Source organism: Oryx dammah, unplaced genomic scaffold (genome assembly GCF_014754425.2).
Source record: "Oryx dammah isolate SB20612 unplaced genomic scaffold, SCBI_Odam_1.1 HiC_scaffold_2, whole genome shotgun sequence".
NCBI lineage: Eukaryota > Metazoa > Chordata > Mammalia > Artiodactyla > Bovidae > Oryx > Oryx dammah.
Window position 1 is genome coordinate 98,045,119 of NW_024070186.1, and position 25,313 is coordinate 98,070,431.

Below are 25,313 nucleotides of genomic sequence, written 5' to 3' on the forward strand. Positions count from 1 at the left end.
ATACCACTCTTATGGCAGAAAGTGAAGAGGAACTAAAGAGCCTCTTGATGAAAGTGAAAGAGGAGAGTGAAAAAATTGGCTTAAAGCTCAACATTCAGAAAACGAAGATCATGGCATCTGGTCCCATCACTTCACGGGAAATAGATGGGGAAACAGTGGAAACAGTGGCTGACTTTATTTTTCTGGGCTCCAAAATCACTGCAGATGGTGACTGCAGCCATGAAATCAAAAGACACTTACTCCTTGGAAGGAAAGTTATGACCAACCTAGACAGCATATTCAAAAGCAGAGACATCACTTTGCCAACAAAGGTCCATCTAGTCAAGGCTATGGTTTTTCCTGTGGTCATGTATGGATGTGAGAGTTGGACTATAAAGAAAACTGAGCACTGAAGAATTGATGCTTTTGAACTGTGGTGTTGGAGAAGACTCTTGAGTCCCATGGAATACAAGGAGATCCAACCAGTCCATCCTAAAGGAGATCAGTCATGGGTGTTCATTGGAAAGTCTGATGTTGAAGCTGAAACTCCAATACTTTGGGCCACCTGATGGAAAGAGTTGGCTCATTTGAAAAGACCCTGATGCTGGGAAAGATTGAGGGCAGGAGGAGAAGGGGACGACAGAGGATGAGATGGTTAGATGACATCACCGACTCAATGGACATGAGTTTGAGTGAACTCCGGGAGTTGGTGATGGACACGGAGGCCTGGCGTGCTGCTGTTCATGGGATCACAAAGAGCTGGACACGACTGAACTGAATAGAATTTTTAAAAAGAAGCTAACATTCTTATCTTCTTGTTATTTGAACCAAATCTAGCCAAGTGGCTAGTTTTTTCCCTTAGTTATTATGTGTGTCTTACCACATCTTTTATTTTCTTAAAACTAAACAGATTTTAAGCATCAGTGATATGCCAAGTGCAGTATTATAGATTGGAAATACAATGGAGTAAGACACAATCTCTTCCCCAAGGAGTTTCCAGCCTGGTGGGATAAAAGCAAACATACTTACATTAAGTTGACAAATGTACTCTCATAGGAGCAATGCAGAGTGATTTAGAAGTGTGTAAAGCAGAGGGTCTAACCTAAACTTGGGCAGGACAAGAGTGACTTAGAGGATAATAAACTGAAACTTGGAAGATGAATAAGGAGACATTAGCATATACAGTAGAACTATCTTAACAGATGCTTCAATCTCCTAGGGATCACGAAGGTGTTCTGAAATGTTTACGAGGCAATAATGGTATCTGTTCTGATTTTTAAAATATAGGTATTTACAACTTTTCCCTTTAAACAATAAGAGCCTCCAAATGTAAGAGCAATAATTTGTGGAAATCAAATGAGTCTGTTCATGATTCAGCTGCCTTGTGGATTTATTACTCAGCTGGATAATTCTAGCCACCATAGGAAACTGATGATTCTCTAGTTTTCAACTTTATTTTTAGGCATACGTTGTTTAATTTATGCCAAAGACAGCAGGCATTAAGAACACTGACATCAAACTAATAAGAAAATCAAGTCTTAAGTGATAATTCTATATATTTTCTTAGGTACACTTTTTACCAGATCCACAAATTTGCATTCATCTGATTAATATTATATCAAATCAAGATGATCCTATTTTTAAACAAATCAGTGTTTACAACAGCCAAGATATGAAGCAACCTAAGTGCCCATTAATAGATGAATGGGTAAAGAAGGCAGGGTACACATAAATAATAGAACATTGTTGTTTTTCAGTTGTTAAGTCCTGTCTGACTCTTGTGACCCCATGGACTGTAGCGTGCCAGGCTCCTCTGTCCAAGGTATCACCCCAGCAGGAATACTGGAGTGGGCGCCACTTCCTTCTCCAGGGGATGCATCTCCTGCACTGGCAGGCGGATTCTCTGCCACTGAGCTCCCTGGGAAGCCCTACCACTTTCCTCAGCCATAAAAAGAAGAAAATCTTGCCACTGAGCCTAAAGGGTATTATTCTTAATGAAATAAGTCAGACGGAAAAAAGACAATACTGTCTGAGTTCTCAGATGTGTAATCTTAAAAACAAAGCAAATGAAGAAAGAGTAATAAGACACATGTAGAGTCACGGATACAGACAGGTGGCTGCCAGAGGAAAGACGGGTGGGAGAAAGAAAGAAATGTGATATAAGAGGTACAAACTTCCAGTTGCAAAATACATGAGTCACAAGGATGAAATGTACAGTGTAGGGAATATACTCAATAAGTATAAAACTAGAAGGAAAAAAAGTCAGTGTTAAGAGGACAAAAATATGACGTTTGCCAAGTAATTTAGCTTTCTGTACACCATTGTGCAACGTGCAGAGAAGCGGTTACAAATACATTCCGAAACCAACTCTTAACCAGCAAACAGTTAAAGGTGGAATTGTGAGCCCAGGCAGTCTGACTTCCTGACTCCAAAGCCTATGCTCTTTAGGTACTGCGCACAGTATTTAAATTGATTAGGCTGATTAACTTAACCAGGCTGATTTCTATTATAAACATCTAAACAATCCTATGTGGTACAGAAGACAACAGTCTCTCAAGACATATGTTTTATCATATTAGGGACAGAACTGCAAAATCCAGATTCTACTTCAAGGAAGGACAAGGGAGTGGAAAGCCAATAACTGGCAGCCCTTCAGGATCAGATTTAAAGAGCTGCCTTGCCCACGTCGACAACCTTCACAGAGCAACCTGAGCTGGGTGACCGAGGGAAGTGGAGGTATATATATGAAGACCCCATCCCGTCAGTTCAATGTGGGATACTGTCACAAGCAATAAATGCTCAGTCCAGATCACTCCACCTGGTTGGCTGAGGCTCTGCAGGGCTTACCTTGCACTTCTGCCAGATTCTGCTCCTGCTCCCTTCCTCTCACTGTGTGTTGATCCCTAAGAAACACCTTATACACCAGACTTCCTTCTAGACATCTGATTTAAGAGAACCCAAATATTTAAACAATGAGTAAGCTGAATAATTGCTCCCTGGATAACTGAAGTTTAAGACTCATACTTGAAGCACTACAATTTTTGGCTTGTTTTCTTGAAACGGAAAAAAACAATACAAAAGTGGATTTAGAAAGCAGGGCCCGTATGACAGTTCTCAGGTTAAGTCAAGCAATTAGTATAGAGTTCAGGTTTCCATACAACCGGTCTTAGTTTCTAAAAGGAACTTGCTCCTCCTCCTCCAACATAAACCTTAGATAGAGCCCACCACCAGTAGTCACAGGGAAAAGTCTAAGGTACTATTTTCTGATACTGGAAAATGTTTCCTTGCTCCAGAAGTTTCAGGCTCCAACCTCTTAACAGTTAAGCACTTTGAGAAACTTTCAAGGATTCAGTTCAGTCGCTTAGTCATTTCCGACTCTTTGCAACCCCATGAATTGCAGCACGCCAGGCATCCCTGTCCATCAACACCTGGAGTTCACTCAGACTCATGTCCATCAAGTCGGTGATGCCATCCAGCCATCTCATCCTCTGTCATCCCCTTCTCCTACTGCCCCTAGTCCCTCCCAGCATCAGGGTCTTTTCCAATGAGTCAACTCTTCCCATCAGGTGGCCAAAGTATTGGAGTTTCAGCTTCAGCATCAGTCCTTCCAATGAACACCCAGGACTGATCTCCTTTAGGATGGACTGGCTGGATCTCCTTGCAGTCCAAGGGACTCTCAAGAGTCTTCTCCAACACCACAGTTCAAAAGCATCAATTCTTTGGTGCTCAGCTTTCTTCACAGTCCAACTCTCACATCCACACATGACCACTGGAAAAACCACAGCCTTGACTAGACAGACCTTAGTTGGCAAAGTAATGTCTCTGCTTTATAATATGCTATGGAGGAAAAAAAAATGCTATGGAAGTTGGTCATAACTTTCCTTCCAAGGAGTAAGCATCTTTTAATTTCATGGCTGCAATCACCATCTGCAGTATTCTGGAGCCCCAAAAAATAAAGTCTGACACTGTTTCCACTGTTTCCCAATCTATCTGCCCTGAAGTGATGGGACCAGATGCCATGATCTTAGTTTTCTGAATGTTGAGCTTTAAGTCAACTTTTTCACTCTCCTCTTTCACTTTCATCAAGAGGCTTTTTAGTTCCTCTTCATTTTCTGTCATAAGGGTGGTGTCATCTGCATATCTGAGGTGATTGATACTTCTCCCGGCAATCTTGATTCCTGCTTGTGCTTCCTCCAGCCCAGCGTTTCTCATGATGTACTCTGAATATAAGTTAAATAAGCAGGGTGACAGTATACAGCTTGACATACTCCTTTTCCTATTTGGAACCAGTCTGTTGTTCCATGTCCAGTTCTAACTGTTGCTTCCTGACCTGCATATAGGTTTCTCAACAGGCTTAGTCCAAGGTAATAGACTCTCTTGAATATTAAAATTTGTAATTCCTGCAGTTGACATAAGGATACACATACATACAGATAAACAGATAGACACTATAATTCTAAAGCTTTTTTACCAAAGTACCCCAACTGCAGAAAAACAAGTAAACACTAAATAAATAAATATCCTCCCACCATTTCCCCAGAATCTTGACAGACAATAGGATGTTACAGCAGTCAACTGTAATCAGGGAAATTCTTTGTATGCTCTTGTATATCCCTCTTAATCCAAACAAGTTTTGCCCTCTCCTTCATGATACACATGTATGTTTTACAAGAAAAAGATAGAAGTACTTCCTTTCCACAAATAAAATAAAAATGATAAATTAGGCAGACAGATTGACTTCATCACTGAATAGGGCAAAGCATATAGCAGTTTAATAGACATGGCCATATAATATACTAATTTGTATCCATTAGTCACCCATCATTGTTATCTATGCAAAGAGTGAAAATTAAAAACTCCACTAAAATCTGCTTCCCTACTGAATGCTTATGTCTTTCTGTAAAAAAGCATGGGGTTTTAAAAACATTTTAAGATAAAAATCTTCCAAACAGTTTAACTTTGCCATAAGCAAACTATACTGCAAGTTAGATTATACTGTAAATTAATCTTATGCCAAATCTCCATAAGATCCAAGCAATCATGATGCAATTTAATGCTACATCAAGTTTTATATGCTATGTCATAACTCCTTTCTAATACAGTATGCAATTATTACTGTTGCTTTCAATTGTTTAAAAAATAAAAGCATAATATTTACTTTAAAAACTGTTGCTTTCATGAAAACAATGTGGTTATGTGCCTGCGCTCACAGAGAATAAACTCAATGATTATACTCTAAACAATGTCTTTAGCTGTTGGACTCCTGTTTTAAGGATAAAAAGTAAATGCGATTAAAACCAATATTCTAATAGCCACAAACTGAAACAGTACCCCTCCCTTGTATTGGAGAAAGATTAAAAAAAAAAAAAAAAAAGTCGTGCTGCAGACAGGGAAAAATCCAGATAGCACAGGCAACCATTCGACGTAATGAGTCATCAGTCTCCCTCCCACACTGCAGAACACTGCAGTGGCAAATCACGACACCAGAGGCCCGTTCCATTCCTTCTGTTTCACAAGATCCCTTACAAATTGCTGCTGGTTAATACACAACACCGAGTGTTTTCATTATCCCAGAAATGGTTTTAGTGCCAGTCTTGGATGATACAGGTATTGGGGGCAAGAGTGAGGTGTTTTGTAAAAGCTAAATATCAAGGTTCCAAGGCAATATTTTATTTATATACAAAATCCTTCACTGATACTGGGGTACTTCCATTAACAGGGTAACACTTAGAAAAATACATTCTACCTAGCTGATTGAAGATTATTTCTTTTTGAAGATGAAGAAAAGCAAATACTTATTTTCATACACAGTTTATCTTCTTGGAACAAGGCATCAAGATCCTGTTTAATATTTTCATGCTTGCAGAACTGATAATAACATTACTTTATATTTATACAGTACAAAAATTAATTTTGTGAAGCACCTTTCTATTCATTTTATTTAACCTACCTACTGAACAACGCCATTAGAAAGGCTTATGTGGCAGGTTACTGATTGCCACATTAGTTCCCCCTTTTTATCTTGTGATGGCACAACCTTAAATATCAAGGTATTATTCCAGTACCCTTGGCAATGACTGGTTTGGAAACAGGCATGAAACAAAGTTCTCACCAGTAAGAGGTAGGGCAAAATCTACTGGGGACCTTCTGGGAATGATTTCTGATTTTTTTGTTCTTTTAAAAGATATAGGCCATGAGAAACACTCCCTTGGAATATGGTAACACACTCTGGTCACCTGTATGGGACAGGCAGCCATTTTCAGACCTCGAAGGAAGCAAATCTAAGCAGACGGGCCGCCTTGCAAAGAACGGCAAAACTGAAAGACAAAAAGCATCTAGGTCCTTGTTTTCTTTCTTGGTCCACTGAATCTAACAACATAACAGAAAGGAGAGGGTTTCAAGAATAAATATTTTTATATGATACATACATTTCAATATGCTATTTTTTTAAAAAATAGATAAGCCAAAAGGTTAAGAATAAAGGCAAATATAAGGTCACTACGTAACTAGCTTTTAAAAATTACTGAGATGGATTACAGGAAATGTACAGGCACAAGTGGGAATCAGAATAGAGAAGCACAGAATGATCACAGATGGCAAATTGGACTGACAGACTGGGAACGAGTTCTTCCTACCACAATTAAATCTTCTGAGTGCACAAACACATACATCCCTTCACTTATCAAAATACAACAAATCCTGTATGAGAAATAGAAAAGGTAAAATCAGTGGACAAGTAGCTGGGTGGAGAATTCAAAATGTATCCACTACATATGCTTATGGTTTGATGACAAGCTTATCCATAAACAACCTTTATAGCATTTCTAGAAATAATCACAGATTCCTTTCACTTCAAATTTTACAAATAAAATTGGGCTGTGTGATATTCTGTATTAACCAGAATAACAGAATACTGTATTTAGTGTATAAGTTCTATGGTATGAATTTATAGGCTAGAATCCTATGACCAATGGTAAAACTGTCATACAAGCAGACTGCCTGCCTTCAAGGAGTATATTTATCATTTTTTTCCCTTCCCTTCCCTCCACAGTGCACATCAGTAACTCAATTGTTCTGAAATTAAAAACAGATATAAACTACTACTTGTTATGCACATATCACACTCCAGACATTGTGCTAAAAAAGAAACACATTTCATTTAACCCTTAACAACAGTTGTAGGAGGCAGGTATTGTTTGATTAGGAAAACAGGTTTTGAGACTTAAGCAACCCACTCAAGATGAGAGCTACGGACTGAAGATTATTACCAAATAATTCAAAAGACCTTATTTTCAGCCAGTAACTTTAACCTTTATTACCTTAAAAAATACGCTTCTCTGGTGGCTCAGTTGGTAAAGAATTTGCCTTCAGGAGACCTGGGTTCAATCCCTGGGTTGGGAAGATCCCCAGAGGAGGGCATGGCAACCCACTCCAGTATTCTTGCCTGGAGAATCCCATGGACAGAGCTTGGCAAGCTATAGACCATGGGGTCACATAGAGTTGGACATAACTGAATGACTAATTGGAGAAGGAAATGGCAACCCATGCCAGTATTCTTGCCTAGAGAATCCCATGGACAGAGGAGCCTGGTGGGCTGCTGTCCATGGGGTCGCACAGAGTCAGACACAACTGAAGCGACTTAGCATGCATTAGGGAAGGAAAGGCAACCCACTCCAGTATTCTTGCCTGGAGAATCCCAGGGACAGAGGCGCCTGGTGGGCTGTCATCTGTGGGGTTGCACAGAGTTGGACACGACTGAAGTGACTCAGCAGCAGCAGCAGCAGCAGAGTGACTAATACTTTCACCTTAAAGAACAGCCTGGGATGCCTCTTTTGCATTATTAACTAACTCTGTATTAGAACAGCAAAAGGGAGATGGAAAAGACATGACAGAACAGATCATTCACAAACTAAGGAGCAAGTAGAACAACCAAGAATCGACTGTTCCTAGAATATCCGTCTTCTAAAGAACTTAGATTTCTAAAGAATAATGCATAATGCTGTATTTTATTAGTGCCTAGGTTTATAACACAAACATAAATAACTGGTAACAGTAAGAAAAAAACTGGAAAGTAAATGGGCACATTTGGAAATAACAATACTAATGAAAACAGACCCAACACAATTTTGCTACAGGAAATAGTAGTAGAAAAATTTTGGTTAATCGATTGTCATAAATTTGGAATAAAAAAGTTATCTAAACAATACCTGAGAGATTCCTCTTATTCTTATTTCTAAAATAAAACTTACTAAACAGTTAAAAGTAATAGTGAAGCTAACATTAAAATCCCATTGGGCTTCTAAGTGAATTTTTAGAATATTTGTTGGTTTCAAGTTACAAAGAAAAAAACAAGTCACTGATTTTATACCTTAACTTACCAAGAATGTAAACAGCTGAAAAGATAGCTAAATGATACAAACAGTAAAGAAAACAAGCATTTATTATGTTGTTGCTGTTGTTTAGTCATTACTCTTTGGACTATAGCCTGCAGGCTTGCTCCTCTGTCCATGGGATTTCCAGGGCAAGAATGCTGGAGTGGGTTGCCATTTCCTTCTCCAGACAATCTTCCCAACCTAGGGATCAAACTCTGGTCTCTTGCATTGGCAGGTGGGTCCTTTACCACTGAACCATCAGGGAAGCCCATTTATTATGCACTTTTCCTTTTATTTCTAGAAGCAATATACTTATAGCTTAAAAAATACCTAAAGAAAATTCTCACAACTTGAATACTGTTGATCCTGATATTATTTCCTCTCCATTTTTTTACATAACTATAATCAATACTATAATACAACTTTATATATTGTTAATAAGTATCATTTAAAACTGTGTAATATTCCATTAAATGGATAGCACAGTTTAACAATCTTCTTTAAACTACAGTAGTCCACTTTTTGTTATTTGTATTTTTTATAGCTTCCCATTTTTTGCTATTTTTATTTTTTACATTTTGCTAATATACGTTCATTCACAACTCACTGACTAGGTGAAGCCAAGGTAGGATCCATACTAATACTCTTCGCTGCTGTCTCACAAGGGCAATTCTTACACACACACTCTTGCCTAGAAGTAACACCATATTTCATCTAATCTAAGATACCATCAATTATAATATATTCAAGAACTATTAAAACCCTACATATTAAACTATGGCATATCAGAAACTGCAGGACAGATACTAATTTCAAAACTATAAGATATGGGTGCGGGGAATATGTCCTAGGAATGATAATATGTGGTATTAGAACTAAATATAGCACAATAATGTTTATATATAAAGAGGTCAGACTTGCCAACCTTCATTGGAATAAAGATCTAAGAAATAGAAAAATAAGATCTCTATACTGCTAGAAACAGTCTATAAGATTCTACACACTGCAAGATAACTTTGTACAGTCTTACTGACTCAATTTATGTATAAAGTTATTATAAGTATATAAAGTGAAGTCACTCAGTCATGTCTGACTCTTTACTAAAAGTTATTACTAATATTTTAAACTACTGCAGATTTAAAGTGACAAATCATTAAAGAGCTACACTCTAAGAATAGAAAATAGACAAGAAAAAAGAAAAAAAACACACAAAAAAGGGAAAAAGTAGACAAGACTTTATGAATTGTTAATGGCAATTAAAATGACCTACAACCATCAAAGGTCAACTTGGGTTTATTATTTTGTAAGAAATGTCAGAAGCAATTTGACAATACATAATAAGGCCTTTAAAAATGTTCAAACCTTTTTATTTATAAACTGTACTTCTGGAAATATCTTTGCTATGTAGATACAGATTTATCTATATGTGTGTGTTTGTTTATTTTTGGTGCTGCATTGCCTGGCTTATAGGATCTTAGTTCCCTGACCAGGGGCTGAACCCGGGGCACTCTCAGTGAGAGCCTGGTGTCCTAACCAATGAACCACCAGGGAATTCCCTATGTGTTTAATACTACAAAAGTGAACAACTAGAACTACCTTTAAAATTCAATAATGATAAAAAATGAAGTATTAGTTTATTTCAAATCCTAGTCCTCCGTCCCAGAAGTATTTAATAATAATAATTAAATTTCTTGGGTTAAATGGTTTAAACTCCAAGCTCACAGTGCCAAGGGCTCTCCGTAGCAAATTCTCTTCTGAATGGATTCTTAACCTTCATGGGTTCCAAGTACTGCAATGGCTCTTCAGCTTTTGAATAGATTTTCTCAGATAAACTGCCTAAGAAGTGCCTTTAATTAATTTTTTAAAAATTCAAACAGTCTTGCATGACAACTATCCCTTTCAAAAGCAGTCAACCCAGAAATTTTATAACTACTTAAAAAAAAGAAACCAAAAACGATTGCTCAAAACATCTAGAAACTTCTCTTGAAAACCGCCTAAAATTATGATAGCAACTTTTCTGAATGTTAATGAGAAATTTCCTTGATTGCTTTGCCAAGAAAACATCATGAGCAAGCCAAATATAAGCAATGCATGTATCTGAGAATGATGTACACAGAAGAGTCAGCATGAAGAGTCAGCATCAGCAGTACTGCAATAAAAATGCTACTACACGGGTGTTATGAAATCATGATTCAAATTAATCTGTCCTGGCATTTATTTTATGGGTGAGATGGAAGAGAAAGAAGATTTACAAACTATCCAAAGACTCATTAAAACTCAATGTTTACAAGGAAGCATCCTCCTAACTGGGCTTCCCTGGCGGCTCAGACGGTACAGAATCCGCCTGCAACATGGGAGACCGGGGTTTGATCCCTGGGTTGGGAAGATCCCCTGGAGGAGGGCATAGTATTAAACAGTAACACCAGGTAATCCCACTCCAGTGTTCTTGCCTGGAGAATCCCATGGACAGAGGAGCCTGCGGGCTAGAGTCGGACACGGCAGAGAGACTAAGCACATCACCCTAAATTGATGAACCTCCAACTTAAGAATTCATAAAGTCTCTGCAATTAAAATATGACGTAAAGCATAAACTGAGGATAAAAAAGGAAAAGAACTCTGCTTAACAGAGGTGAAAAAACATAGTCTGGATTTAAAGATACAATGGACGCTTTCAACAGTATGGTTTGCTAAGGATTTTACTTCCAGTTCCCCACGGTATATGCCCCAGCCTTCAGTACTGCTCTGCTGAAGCACTTGCCACTGCTGTAATTAAAAATCTGTGAACAGAATTGTTCTTGGATCTCTCTACTGCCAGACTGGAAGTGTGAGGAAAACAGAGACCATGTCTGCTTTGTTCATTGAGTACCCCAGTTAGATAGTAAAGCACATAGAAGGCAATTACTAAATCCTGTTCAGAGACAGTACTGGCAAAGGTGTGTGGGAAATAGCCACGGGCATTCACTGAATGAAAAGTGATACATCTCCTTTCAAAGGCACTGCATACACATTTTGGCCTAACGCTCGTTGGCCAAGGTTTTAAAAATCAGTATTTACCTGAGGCCAAAGCTGAAGCCAAATATCGCCATGATAGAACTAGAATGACTTTTTGATGTAAAAGAACAAAATGTTTATTAAAAGTTTAAAATGTTACAGCTTTAGGTGGTTACTTTGATGTTATAAACTCTAGAACACCAAATAATTCTACAAAGAACAGATACAATTTTATCTCCACTATTTTGGCTGGCATTACTATTTAAAATTTTAGAAACAAATATGAGCTCAAAAAGGCTATACAACCACACAAAGAAATGGACAACCGACTTGTGACAAAAGTGGAAAGGCAATTCAGTGGAGAAAGTAGTTTTTTAACAAGTGGTGGTAAAACAAATTGATGTGTAAATGCAAAAACAGGATACTTCAAACCATACCTTGTGCCATAAACAAAAATAAACTAAAAATGTATGGCAGACTGAAATGTAAAACCTTACTAAGTACAAAACTTCCTTTGTGACCTTGGATTAGGTAGATTTACTGGCTACGACACTGAAAGCAAAACCCATACAGGAACAAATTGGTAAATTTTATTTCATAAAAGTAACAAACGCCTGCTCTTCGAGAAATGTTGTTAGAACTGAAAGACAAGTTATAGACTGGGAGAAAATAGTTGCAAAGCATAATTCTGATAAAGGACTCATACCTAGGCCATAAAAAGAACTCCTAAAATTCTGTAAGAAAACTCACAGTTAAAATGATGGGCAAAAGATCTGAAGATATACTGCACAAAGAAAATATATGAGTGGCAAATAAATACATGAAAATATGCTTAATACTAGGAAAATGCAAAGGAAACAACAATAAAATGCCATCTAGCAGGATGGCTAAAATTTTAAAAGACTGACCACAGGAAGTGTTGGTAAGGATGCAGAACTAGAACTTTCATGTATTGCTGGTAGGAACGTAAAATGTACAACCACTATGAAAAGCAATTTGGCAGTTTCTTACAGATCTAAGTATACACCTATCATATGACCCAGTCCTTCTATCCTTGGCATTTACCCATGAGAAATAAAAGCTCATGTCCAAAGACTTTTACATGGAAGCTCATATCACTATTCACAATAGCCAGAAACCAGAAACACAACCCAAATATCCATGAACAAGTGAAGGGATAAACAAATCATGGCATTTGTGTGATACACTGAATGTTTTGTTGCTGTTTAGTTGCTAAGTCTTGTCTGACTTTTTTGAGACCCCATGGACTGCAGCCCACCAGGCTCCTCAGTCCATGGGATTTCCTGGGCAAGAATACTGGACTGGGTTGCCACTCCCGTCTCCAGGGTTTCTTCTGACCCTGACCAAATGCACGTCTCCCGGGTCTCCTGCATTGGCAGGTGGATTCTTTACCACTGAATCACCTGGGAATATAGTGAATGTGTGTGCTGTGCTATGTGCTGAGTCACTCAGTTGTGTCCGACTCTTTGTGATCCCATGGTCTGCAGCCCACCAGGATCCTCTGTCCATGGGGATTCTCCAGAAAAGAATACTAGAGTGGGTTGCCATGCCTTCCTCCAGAGGATCTTCCCAACCAGGGATCAAACCTAGGTCTCCCGCACTGCAGGGAGATTCTTTACCAGCTGGCCCACAAGGGAAGCCCAAAAATACTGGAGTGGGTAGCCTACCTCTTCTCCAGGGGACCCTCCTGATCGAGGAATCGAACCAGGGTCTCCTGCATTGCAGGCGGATTTTATACCAGCTCAACTTCCAGGGAAGCCCAATACAGTGCATACTCAGCAATTAAAAAAAAAAAAAAAATGAACTGGGCCTCCTTGGTGGCTCAGTGGTAAAGAATTCAGCCACCAATGCAGGAGACACAGGTTTGATTCCTGGTCCAGGAAGATCCTACATGCTGTGGAGCAACTAGGCCTGTGTGCCACAACTGCTGAACCTGTGCTCTAGAGCCCAAGAGTCACAGCTTCTGAAGCCTTCGCACCCAACAGCCCGTGCTGTGCAACAAGAGAAGCCACAGCAGAGAAGTCTGCCCATAGCAGCTAGAGAAAAGCCCTGACTCTCCACAACCAGAGAAAAGCTCATGCAGCAAAGAAGACCCAGCACAGTCCAAAATAAAAAAAAAAAAAGAAATGAATCACTGAAGCCTATAAAAGAGGTAGAACTAACCCACAGTGATAGAAAAGAGATCAGTGGTCCTTGTGGACAAGCAGTGAGCGGGTAGGTATGGAAGGGAGAGATCACAAACAGGCACGAGGAAATTTCTTTTGAAGGTGATGGGCATGTTCACTGCACTGATTATAGTGAGTTTCATGGGTGTATACATATACCAAAATGTCAAACAGTACATTTGAAATACATGCAATTATGTCAATTATACCTCAGTAACACTTAAAAAAAAAAAAAGGCACAAAGTATTGACAATATGACTCCTGCAAGGGCATAATGCTTACACAGACTACATGGTATTAACTTTTGTTTTTACTTGTTAGCCAACAGTAATTAAAGACCATATGGCCTATACTCATAAGAGAACCTTAACCCTGGGAATACTGTAGATGGAACAGCTGGAAACAACCAAAGGGGCTTTTGTCTGTTTTGAACCAACTTATGTGGCTCCTGATAAGGCTGTGTGGGTACTCACTTGTCCATTTGAGTTCAGCAAATCATGGGACTTTCCATAGTCCCTTAAGAACTCAGGAGTTTATTAGTCAGAAATGCCTCTAAAGTACTTACTCATTTATGTTTCAGATCAAAGCTTAATGACAGTATCTTTGGTGAGGATTTAGGAAAAGAATCCTATGTTGAACTGTTGAGCTGTGAGGCATAATAGGGTTTGTCTTCTAAAACTCAGGCTAAACTCTAGTATTTTGGATATCAAAGTTGCTATAATACAATAACTCATTTGGAGAGTGAAAGTGGAGGGAGTTATCATCTGTTCTTTTATTCTACTCTGAGACAGAAATAATTTACAATAAAGTTTACAAAATAGTTTACAATAAAGAATTAATAGTCTGTTTATCTTTGCCTGTTTATAGGCGTTTCCCCCACTCTCCTTACCCAACAGTATCTTTGGGTGAGGATGAGATCATATTAAAAGCACACACAAATAACAATAGCAGGTACTATTAATCTATTCCAAGTACTGTAGGTGTACCAAGCTGGGACTTGAGCATCCTGTCTTTTAAGTGTCTACTCTGGATCATACTAAAGAGTCTTGTGTTACTTAGCCTATTCCTTGGATTAATAAGAGGTATTTTTCTCCTTCTTGAAACAAATGAAAGAGGACACTGAAGAAAAGCATGTTATATTCAAAATAATCTGTGGATATTGTAACTCATCTTAATAAAGTCTCTCACTGCCTAAATCTGCCTAAACCAAGGACTAGGACTTATAGAGTCCAGTTAGTCCATTTTTCACAAGAAAAGATACAGTTATTCTTACACTTAGCTAGTTATCACACGCTCAATGTTCATATTAATTGGCAATCTGATTCCCTAGGTTTTGAGAGCTCTAACAAAACTGTCTTGGTACATAAAATCAGAAACTTCCACAATTATTAACAACTGTAGTATGCTATTCTTTTAATAATTTACATTCAAACTTCAGCTGATAGAATTTCAATGTATGAGTCACATAAACAGCACTTTAAATTGTATTTACAATGCTTACCATTCTTTGAGAGTAAAAACAAGTCATGACATTGTCAGACCTTGTTCTACTGACATTGTTACACTAATTAGATACGATGGTAACCTATGCTATCACGTGATGGTAGGTCACATGTAATTCAGGGACGCTAAAAACGTTAAAGGCATTTAGCTATTCAGCTTCCCAAATACTCAAGTTAAACAGCAGATTCTGGCCAAATACTTAAGACAAACCTGACCTTCAGTGCATCCCTAAATGGAAGAATGATTTGGAAACACCCACCAAAATTCAAAATGTACATATTGTTTGACTTACCTGTTTAATTTTCAGGAATTTACTTTATCTACTAACAAAATATCTATTACAGCACTATTTCTTACAGCAAAAAAAAAAAAAAAGGAATGTCCATTAATATGGAGAAAACAGTAAACATCACTTGTGGTAGTATGAGAGGTTGTGGTGTTAAGACCGTAATCTGGAAAAAGACTCTCTTTTTCTCCAGAGTTCTATTACTTATGAACTGTGTGACACTGATGGGCATTTAATCAAAGTCTAAACTGCCTCATTTGTTAAATGAGGATTAAAACAATACCTAGTATCCTAAGGTGGTTGTGAGCTTTGCATGACTTAATTGAAGAAAAGTGCCCAACACAGGAGTAAATTATCAATAACTGTTACATAGGATGATGATGGTACATTAGCACAACTGAGTACTACAGGATTATTAAAAAGAATGAGGCATCTTTAACTGTATCAATGTGGAAAAATCTCCAAGATAATATTGCTAAGTGAAAAATATAATGCCCAGAATAATATGATGAGATGCTACCTTTGTGAACAAAAAGAGTAAGGATGAAGAGGGAGAAAACGCACATATGTATGAATCTATAATTCTTACCAAATTTGTACGTGTATCATCCATTCAACTTAATTAAAAATATTGAATGATTAGATGTGTGCTAAAACAACTAAGCCAGGGGTAAAATTACTATATATATCTAATTAGGTGAGCAAAGAGCATAGTAACTAAATAATAATGGCAAACATGCATATAGCTCTTATTATATATATACCAGTAATTCTAATTACTTTTCTTATTCATTTAATCCTTACAACACTTGATGAAATAACTATACTCCTAATATCCTTATTGTAGAGCTAAGAAAATGCAATACAGGAAGATAAACTTTCCCAGGATTTGAGCCAGTCTGGCTTCAGTACCTACACACCTAATTTCCTTGCTAGCTATACTGCCTCTCAATACTACTCTAAGATTACTTTTATTTATTTACTTTTGGTTGCGTTGGGTCTTCGTTGCTGTGAGCAGGCTTTCCCTGGTTGCAGCAAGCTGGAGCAACTCTCTATCACGGAACACAGGCTTCTTATGGTGGTGGGTGGCTTCTCTTGTTGGGCAGCACTGGCCTAGGGCGCTCGGGCTTCAGTAGTTGGAGTTTGCGGCCTCCAGAGCACAGGCTCAATAGTTGTGGAGCATGGGCTTAGCTGATCCCCAGAATGTGGGAATATTCTGGACCATGGAAGGTTGGCAGGCAGATTCTTATCCACTGCACCACCAGGAAGTCCTAAAATTACTTTTTATTTATACATATCCCAACTCTTTCCAAAAAGAATTCGTACATTCCTCAAAAATGAAAAACAGAACTCCCATATGATCCAACAATTTCACTCTTGGCTTTTTTTTTTTTTTTTTGAAGAAAGTAAAAACACTGATTAGAAAAGATATATGCACCCCATTCTGTTCTTTGCAGTATTACTGATGATTGCCCAATTACAGAAGCAACCAAGTACCCACCAACAGATGAAAGGACAAAGATCATGTGGTATACACATACAATGGAATATTTCTCAGCCATAAAAAAGAATGAAATCTTGTTATTTGCAACAACATAGACATGGATGCTTTCAACATGTAACAAATCTCACTCTAAACCATCTGCTGTTTTCTATTATGACTTTGAATGATATATTAATTTCAGACTCTTGAAAGGATTAAAATCAAGTACAAGATTAGTTATTAGTTAAAATTACTTTTAATTTTGCTTTACAGGCAATCTTGTTTGAAGCTTTCTTAAGGAGAGTTAATCTGTTACCTAGTTTTTTACTCACCAAAACCCAAACGTGGACTTCTCCTTATGCTGTCATATGATTACATCAGGTGACAGACTCCATACTTACGCAATATGCTCTATTATCCCCAAAGAAGAAACCACTTCTGGAAGACTTAATAGTCACACAAAAATAAAATTTGTAACCCCATCTTATAATGCCTATCACTTTCTTATGCATTTTTGATGACACCTTCTTATTGGGTGCCCATGGGTTATCATATACAAAATTAAGGAGAGTTTATGGAATTATCAGTGTAATTCACACACTTTCCCTTCAGATACTTAAGTAAATAAGACAAAAAAATTTTCAGACAATTGCCATTTCTGGCGATCCCAAACAGCGGGACTGCTGGATGGAAGAATATGTATTTTTAATATTAACAGATATTGCCTGATTGTTTACTTAAAAAAAAAAAAAAACCCACAAAACTCTTACAATATACATCTCCACTAGCATTTTGAGAAAATCCTTTATCACACATCTCTGCTACCAGTAGGTTTACCACTTAACTTTTACTAATCAGAAAAAATTTTCACTGTTATAATATTGATTATTAGTGAAGTTACACATTTTTTCATAAGTTTGCAGAATGCTTCAATTTTTCTTGAAGTTCTGGTCATATGCTTTACCCATGTTTCTGTTGTGTGCACTTTTAACTCTTCAACTGTTATGCATACTTCAATTTTCTTAAATCTATCTCCTATTTTTCCCATTGAAATATTCATTTCTCTGTGTTCTCACATTCTTATGTTTACTTCCATGACTTTCAGATTCCCTATCTTGGTTTAAAAGATCATTACTACATTTAGATTGCAAATATAAAAAAAATTTTTAGAAACTAACATTTTTAATATTTTAAATATTTAAGTTTTTAATCCATCTTGAAATTGGTTTCTGGATATGCTACAAAGTACTGGCTCAATTTAATTTCTTCCAGACAGATAAGCTGTGTCAGTTATATTTACTACATATGCCCCCTTTCCCCACTGGACTAAATATCACTTTGCCATATACTAAATTCCTTTATATTCTGGGTTTACTTCTGCTTTTTAAAATTCTGTGGAACTTACAGAGGCCTAAAAGTATACCTTCACCTATAAACTTAAATAACATATTCATTATCTAGATAAGCTGAAACATTTTCACTTAAAGATATTCAAGTAACTAAGAAGAAATCATCATTTAAGTGGCTCAATTCTCCATTTCAAATAAAAAAATTTTTGCTGCTCAAAGCAATTAACTGTAATTGGATAAACTAAAAACATACAATAAATTTTAAATCTTTCTTAAAACTCTTGATCGATAGATAATTATTTATTTTGCTGAATTTCCAACATCTTTTTCACATTATGTATATACAATCATTACTACAGTTTCTGAATCATGCCCTTTCTTCATTTTTATAAATGTTTTCTAATGTAATCAGTCTTCTCTACTTTATTTTTAAATAAACACTTTAAGAATTAAATTAAGAAATAACTACAAACATAAAGTCTGGTTGTTTTTCATTGCTCCAGCACAGGTGGAGCTCTTCTGCATTATGTCATGCATGGCACATTGTTGATACTTTTAAAAATGTTTGTCAACAAAAGAACAATAGTTTCCACAGGGAGTATTAAAATTCAAAATTGAAATTTTTATTGTAGTAGCTAGTCATAATATTGAGGGCTTGCCAAGTGGCTCAGTGGTAAAGAATCCGCCTGTCATGCAGCAGACGTAGGAGATTGGGGTTTGATCCCTGGGTCAGGAAGATTCCCAGAAGAGGAAAGGGCAACCCACTCCAGTATTCTTGCCTGGAAAATCCCATGGACCCCCCTGGAGAAGGAAATGGCAACCCACTCCAGTACTCTTGCCTGGAAAATCCCAGGGACGGAGGAGCCTGGTAGGCTACAGTCCATGGGGTCACAAAGAGTTGGACACGACTGAGCGACTTCACATCCCATGGACAGAGAAGCCGGGTACAGTCCATGCATTTGTAAAGAGCTGGACATGACTGAGCTGAGCGACTCAGCATGCACTTGCAGTCACAATACTGACACCAAGAAAACAGCAAAAAAAAATCATTAGGCTAAATCTCAAAATACTTATGAAATACCATCAATTTTTAAAAACTAACTGTAGTTGTGAAATTCATTAAATGGAGCTAACTATGAACAAATATAAAGGCGAGTTTAAAATAATCATTAGATAATTTTATTCACATAATAACTAACTATACACATGACTTTAATAGTTTCAGGTAACAAGATTTATTACTCTGAAAATATACATCTATTTCAGCTGACTATAAATATACACACTATGTCTATGTGTTTCCTATATATATGTAATATGTACATACTGTATATATAAAAGAATACACTTATATAAACCAAAGTCACTTTCAGTTCATAGCAGGAAACAAAAACATAGTAGCTTTTAAAGTCTCTACAGAAAAATGTAAAATATGGTTACTGATCATAATTTATTTCACTATAATAGAAAACTTGACATTAAAGAGAATATTCAATAATCTCTTCATAAAATCTTTCCTTAGAACAAATGAGTTATTTTCTTCAGGATTAAGGTGAAACATAAACTTATGCTAGCTACACTTCAATTACTATTTAATTTACTGATATTTTCCAATATAAAAATAAGATAAAAAACATTTAGAATAAAGAACAGAAATTTAAAATAAAAGCACAAACTCAAAAGTCCCTCCTGTACAGGTTGGGATAATTTTAATACATTTTTATAAGAATTTAGAAATAAATACCTCTTTAAACTGATTCCACATATTAATGATCACAAGCTCTGGAAAATCTTGATACAGAAAATATTGTCACTGCAGTTGCCAAAATAATGGGCTTTATGTGGATATTTCTTAGCTTCTATTAATAAATCTGTTTTAGGGATTCCCTGGTGGTCCAGTGGTTAACAATTCACTTTGTAATGCAGAGGACAGGGGTTTGATTCCTGATCCAGGAAGATCCCACATGCTTCGAGGTAACTATGCTCATGTGCCGCAACTTCTGAAGATGGTATGTCTAGAGCCAGTGCTCTACAACAAGAGAAACCACCACCACAAGTCTGCAACTAAAGAATAGCCCCGTCTCACCACAATTAGAGAAAAGCCTGCATAGCACGAAGACCCAGTGCAGCCAAAAAATAATAATAATTAAAAAAATAATAAAATCTGTTTTAGAATCTTTGCTAGAGGTACATTTTCCTTGCTATTAGTAATAGCCTTATTTCAAAGTTTACTCCTTCCTCCATATCCCAAACTTGTTGCTTAATTTTATAGGATATCTATAAGTCTCCTTTAGAAATTCAGTACGTATAGTCAAACCGTTGTTGTTCAGTTGCTAAGTCGTATCCAACTCTTTGCAACCCCATGAACTGCAGCACACCAGGCTTCCCTGTCCTTCACTATCTCCCTGAGTTTGCTCAAATTCATGTCGAGTCAGTGATGCGATACAAACATCTCATCCTCTGTTGCCCCCTTCTCCTCTTGCCCTCAATCTTTCCCATCATTGGCTCCACAGGGGACGGTGACTAGGTATCAGTAAAATTAATTTTTAAAATGTACAAAGTATGTACTAAGCCCTCCGCATTCATGATCTAATTTAACAGTACCTATAGCATAGATTTCCCTGGTGGCTCAGACAGTTAAGTGTCTGTCTACAATGCGGGAGACCTGGGTTCGATTCCTGGGTTGGGAAGATCCGCTGGAGAAGAAAATGGCAATCCACTCCAGTACTATTGCCTGGAGAATTCCATGGACAGAAGATCCTGGTAGGCTACAGTGCATGGGGTCGCAAAGAGTCAGACAGGACTGAGTGACTTCACTTTTACTTTCACTTTCTTTCATAGCATAGATTTAAACATGAGGAAATTTAAGTTTAGATTAAGTAAACTGTCCAACGGAGAAGGCAATGGCACCCCACTCCAGTACTCTTGCCTGGGAAATCCCATGGACGGAGGAGCCTGGTGGGCTGCAGTCCATGGGGTCGCTAAGAGTCGGACATGACTGAGCGACTTCACTTTCACGCACTGGAGAAGGAAATGGCAACCCACTCCAGTGTTCTTGCCTGGAGAATCCCAGGGATGGCAGAGCCTGGTGGGCTGCCGTCTATGGGGTCGCATAGAGTCGGACACGACTGAAGTGACTTAGTAGTAGTAGCAGTAAACTGTCCAAGGTCACACAGCTTAAATATGTGGTAAGGCCAGAACTTGAACCCAGGTCTATACGATCAAGAAATCTATTCTTGTAAAGTTTATACAATCTTGCTTCACATTTAAATACCACTTGCTAAGTCACTTCAGGACCCCGTAGACGGCAGCCCATCAGGCTCCCCTGTCCCTGGGATTCTCCAGGCAAGAAGACCGGAGTGGGTTTTAAAAATACTTTCACACAGATTATTTAGGGTTTCTCTAACTTGAAATCTTAATACCCTTGACAGAAAGGTCCTAAACATCAAACCCGGAGCCCCCAGTCCCAGCTTTTCTAAAAAGCATATAACTAAAGTGGCAGTGCTGAAGGATGATCTACTGATTTTTAGTCTAGTACTATAGCACATGTAGCCTTCAGTGCCCCCTTTTACATTAAATACAACTCATCCCACTCTCCTTCCCTCCCATATCATCCAAATACATTACAAACATATATGCTGTGAAAATAAGTTGGTCAGTATGTTAATAAAGACCACCTGAGGTTTATATGCATTCTACTGACCATGATTTTGATAGCTGCTATCGACAATTTATACTTGAAAGCTAGAATCTAGTGTGTTACCTTAGAAGGCATTATGATCTGCAGGAATTTTAAAACTAGTTCAATCTCCCTGTCCAGTTATCTCATACTCAGTCAACAAACAATTTATTGAATGCCTATCAAGTACTTCATCATCCAGGAGCTAAAGACCAAGAGTAGGGACACTGTCCTTGAATTCCTAGGAGTTTTATAGTTTATTAAGGTACAGCCCAACAAACAGTAAGTAACTAAAAATAATGTTCTGGAGGGGAAAATAGAAGAATGGAATATTGTGCAGTATTCTACAGAAGTGAGTGCCTAGCTCTGCCCACAGAAGAAAGCATTCTTGGTGCTAGCCATAACCTATAAAGATAGTGACGTATAAGGAAGACTTCAGAGTAAGCATACAAGAGGTGTTGGGGACTCAAACGCAAGAACCCCTGTGTACCATTTAATAGTGAACTTCAGCGCAGTTCTCTAATGAATGTTATGATTTCTATATAGGGAATATCCTGGCAGTCCAGTAATTAGGATTCATCCCTTGCACTGCTGAGGGCCTGGGTTTGATTCCCGATCGGGGAACCAGGAACTAAGATCCCTCAAGCTGTGAGGCACGGCCAAAAAAAAAAAAAGAGATTTCTACATATAATACTTATTGATAGATAAACTTTGTCTCAGAAATAGCTTCCATGCCACACACAGATCACTTATTTGTGAAAACTGTGTACAATATCAAAATTCTTTTTCAAATTCAACTTTAATAGTAATTCAGTCACCACTTCCTGCTGCCAATCTTCCAGATTTCATTAGTGGTCTAAATGATTGCTTTAGTAAGTTTCCTAAAATCAGGGGAATTGTGAAGTAAAACTGCAAACTCATTCAGTCTCTTTCACATTGACATTTTCTCCTCTAGTACTCAATCCTTTTTAGCCTGCCTTCTGTATCCCATTTTGGTCTCACCCAGACAGGACTGATTTGGACTTCAAGAATCCTTATTATTTGGTGAATTCGTTTTAATTGGTGAAATGTCACCTGGGCAATGAAGCAACACTGCTTATGCTTTTTCTGTCCTCTAGAGATCAGGGAATTTCACGCTGGAGCAAATTAATAGATAAAAACTATATTATCAATAGCAGACATCCTGAAACACAAACATCTCAACAGATTAGGTATATACCAATATAGATATATGCACAAAACACTAAAACTGTAAAGCATAAAGGTGGTCTTTATTATTTAGAGAAAGCAAGAAAGATCTTTAAGGTTATCTTATCTAGTAATGAGCATCAATAGGCGAGTTTCTCTATTTTTGAACTTGGCTTTACGGTTTAACTGAGAAAATGATTTTTCATATTAAGAAAAAGTGTAATTTAAATTTTAAAAATCAAATTTGTAATTTCTGTAAGTCCTTTTAATTTAAAAGAAGGAAGGGACTTTCTGAGTTTGTAGTGTAAACAAGAGTTTAACCCCAAACAGAAAAACATTCTTCCATAAAGCACACTGTTTGGGGTCAAAACATTGGTTACTACATTATTACATTGGTTACTACATGAAATGAGAGTACACTGGGTTGGGCAAAAACCTAAACAATCATTTCTGCATATTCAGAAACTACTATTCATCAGAATCTGAACACGTCACCTGGAGTTTTACAAACAGGGAACGGAGGGATACAAATGCTACTTAATACTAATTTAGTATTAGTTGAGGAATTGATTGGCAGTAGAGATTAAATAGGATTTTAGGGAGAAATGGCAAAAGGATGTCAAAGGCAAAAAATATGAAGTCAGCAATATTTAGACTTAACCCCCTTACCTTTAAGTTTACGGTCAAACGCACTGGTTTATTATCTTTCCAGACCAATTTGTTTCTGAAGAATTACTCCCTTTCAGGGAAGTCAGTTCTGCATAAGCTAGCCTGGGTCTCCTGCAGATCATGACATCGCAACACCATCTTTCAACGCCTCCTCATTCAATCTAGACTGTCGCATTAATAACACTGCCTGTTTTTGAAGCTAGTATAGCTTTGCTCTTTCAAGTATCCTCTCCGTTTCTACACCATAAAATTGGAGAAGAGAAAAGTAAAAAGCCACCTTTTACCATTCCAGAACCATTCAAAAGTTGTCAACATCTCTCGCAGGTATGTCAGATAAAAACTCAGAATTACTGAAAATGCACACTAGGAAGCAAGCTTTACAGTGACTCTGCAGTGAGAGAGTGTCTGCATCGCGACATTCTCTCCTAAGCCTGTCTCACAGGAGACGCCTCTGCCTCCGGGGTTTTTCCTATCTCCTGGTTCCCCACTCGGGAGCTGAAGGGGAAGACCTTACAAGGCCTCTGCCAAAGAACAGGCTTTGGAGACTGAGACCCGGAGACTATTGCAGACCCCTAACTAACGCCTGAATCAACCCCACTACCCGAAGCCCCAAAGACTTGAATGGGGAACCATAATGGCCGCACTCACCCCCAGCCCCGGGAAAGGTGAACATCTCAACCCCTAAATTGCAGGGGCGACCACGGTGGCGGGGATTGGACGAGGGGCGGGGGTCAAGATAAATGGAGAGACAAGATCTTCGCCGGTGCAGGATGACAGCGGGAGAAAGCCTGGGACAGCAGAGGCCACTATTCACATTCTCTCTTCTTTTCCTCCTCCCTCCCCTTCTATCCCCAACCAGCAGCCGGTTACCGGTAGCCGCTCACCTGCCGGGGCGCGAGGTGCAGAAACAGTACCGATCACCGACCCAGAGGCTCTGTCACTGCGGGAGGGGAAGTCTTCAGCTGCAGAGTGGGGCGGGCGTAGGACGTCACGTGACCCCGAGCTCCGCCCTGTCAACCCCAGCCGAGCTGGCTGCATCTCCTGGGCTTGTATTTTAGCGGATCGTTTGAACATTAATTTCCTTGCGATTAGATTTTAGAAAGGAAAAAAAAAATGTCCACAAAGATCAGGTTGTAAACTGCAACGCAAAACGCGTGGGTGGAACGGGTTAAAGTGCATTGCTAAGGAAGTGACGTTTACGCCGTGGTCTAGGGACCGGAAATAGCAATGGAGTTTCGTCCCCGTGGGGCCTGCCGGTAAAATCCCCAGGCTTAAAGGTTTGGGCAATCACGTGATATCGAAACTGAAAAGTGCTGGACGTAAGCCAAGTTATATAGCCAATTGTTCACTACGTTTGTCTTAAAAACACCTCATTACTTTCCACAGGCTTCTTTACATGTAGAGGAACAAGATTTATAAAATCTTTTTAGGAGACAGGTGCATTTGAAGGTCATACTGGAGACTACAGCTGGGAAGACCAGAGTCAGGGAAGACTGAGCTTGTTAAAGTGCGAGAGGAGAGAGGGAGGAGTAGAAAAATCCGGATTTTTTCGCTAGGGCCTACCAAGCAAGCATCACAAGTTGTCTCGTAAGGAATGGGAGGAGGAAGATGACGCCAGAGGGCACATC

At 38.2% G+C, this 25,313-nt stretch overlaps 1 protein-coding gene across 1 annotated transcript in view; it reads right to left on the minus strand.

Moving 5' to 3' along the window:
• The window catches only part of ATP6V1A (ATPase H+ transporting V1 subunit A), a 62,000-nt gene extending 36,702 nt beyond the window's left edge, over positions 1-25,298 (minus strand). The window contains exon 1 of the mRNA XM_040224391.1: positions 24,570-25,298. The gene's annotated coding sequence lies outside the window, so the exon portion shown is untranslated. The remainder of the gene's footprint in view (positions 1-24,569) is intronic.
• Between the last annotated feature and the right edge of the window lie 15 nt (positions 25,299-25,313).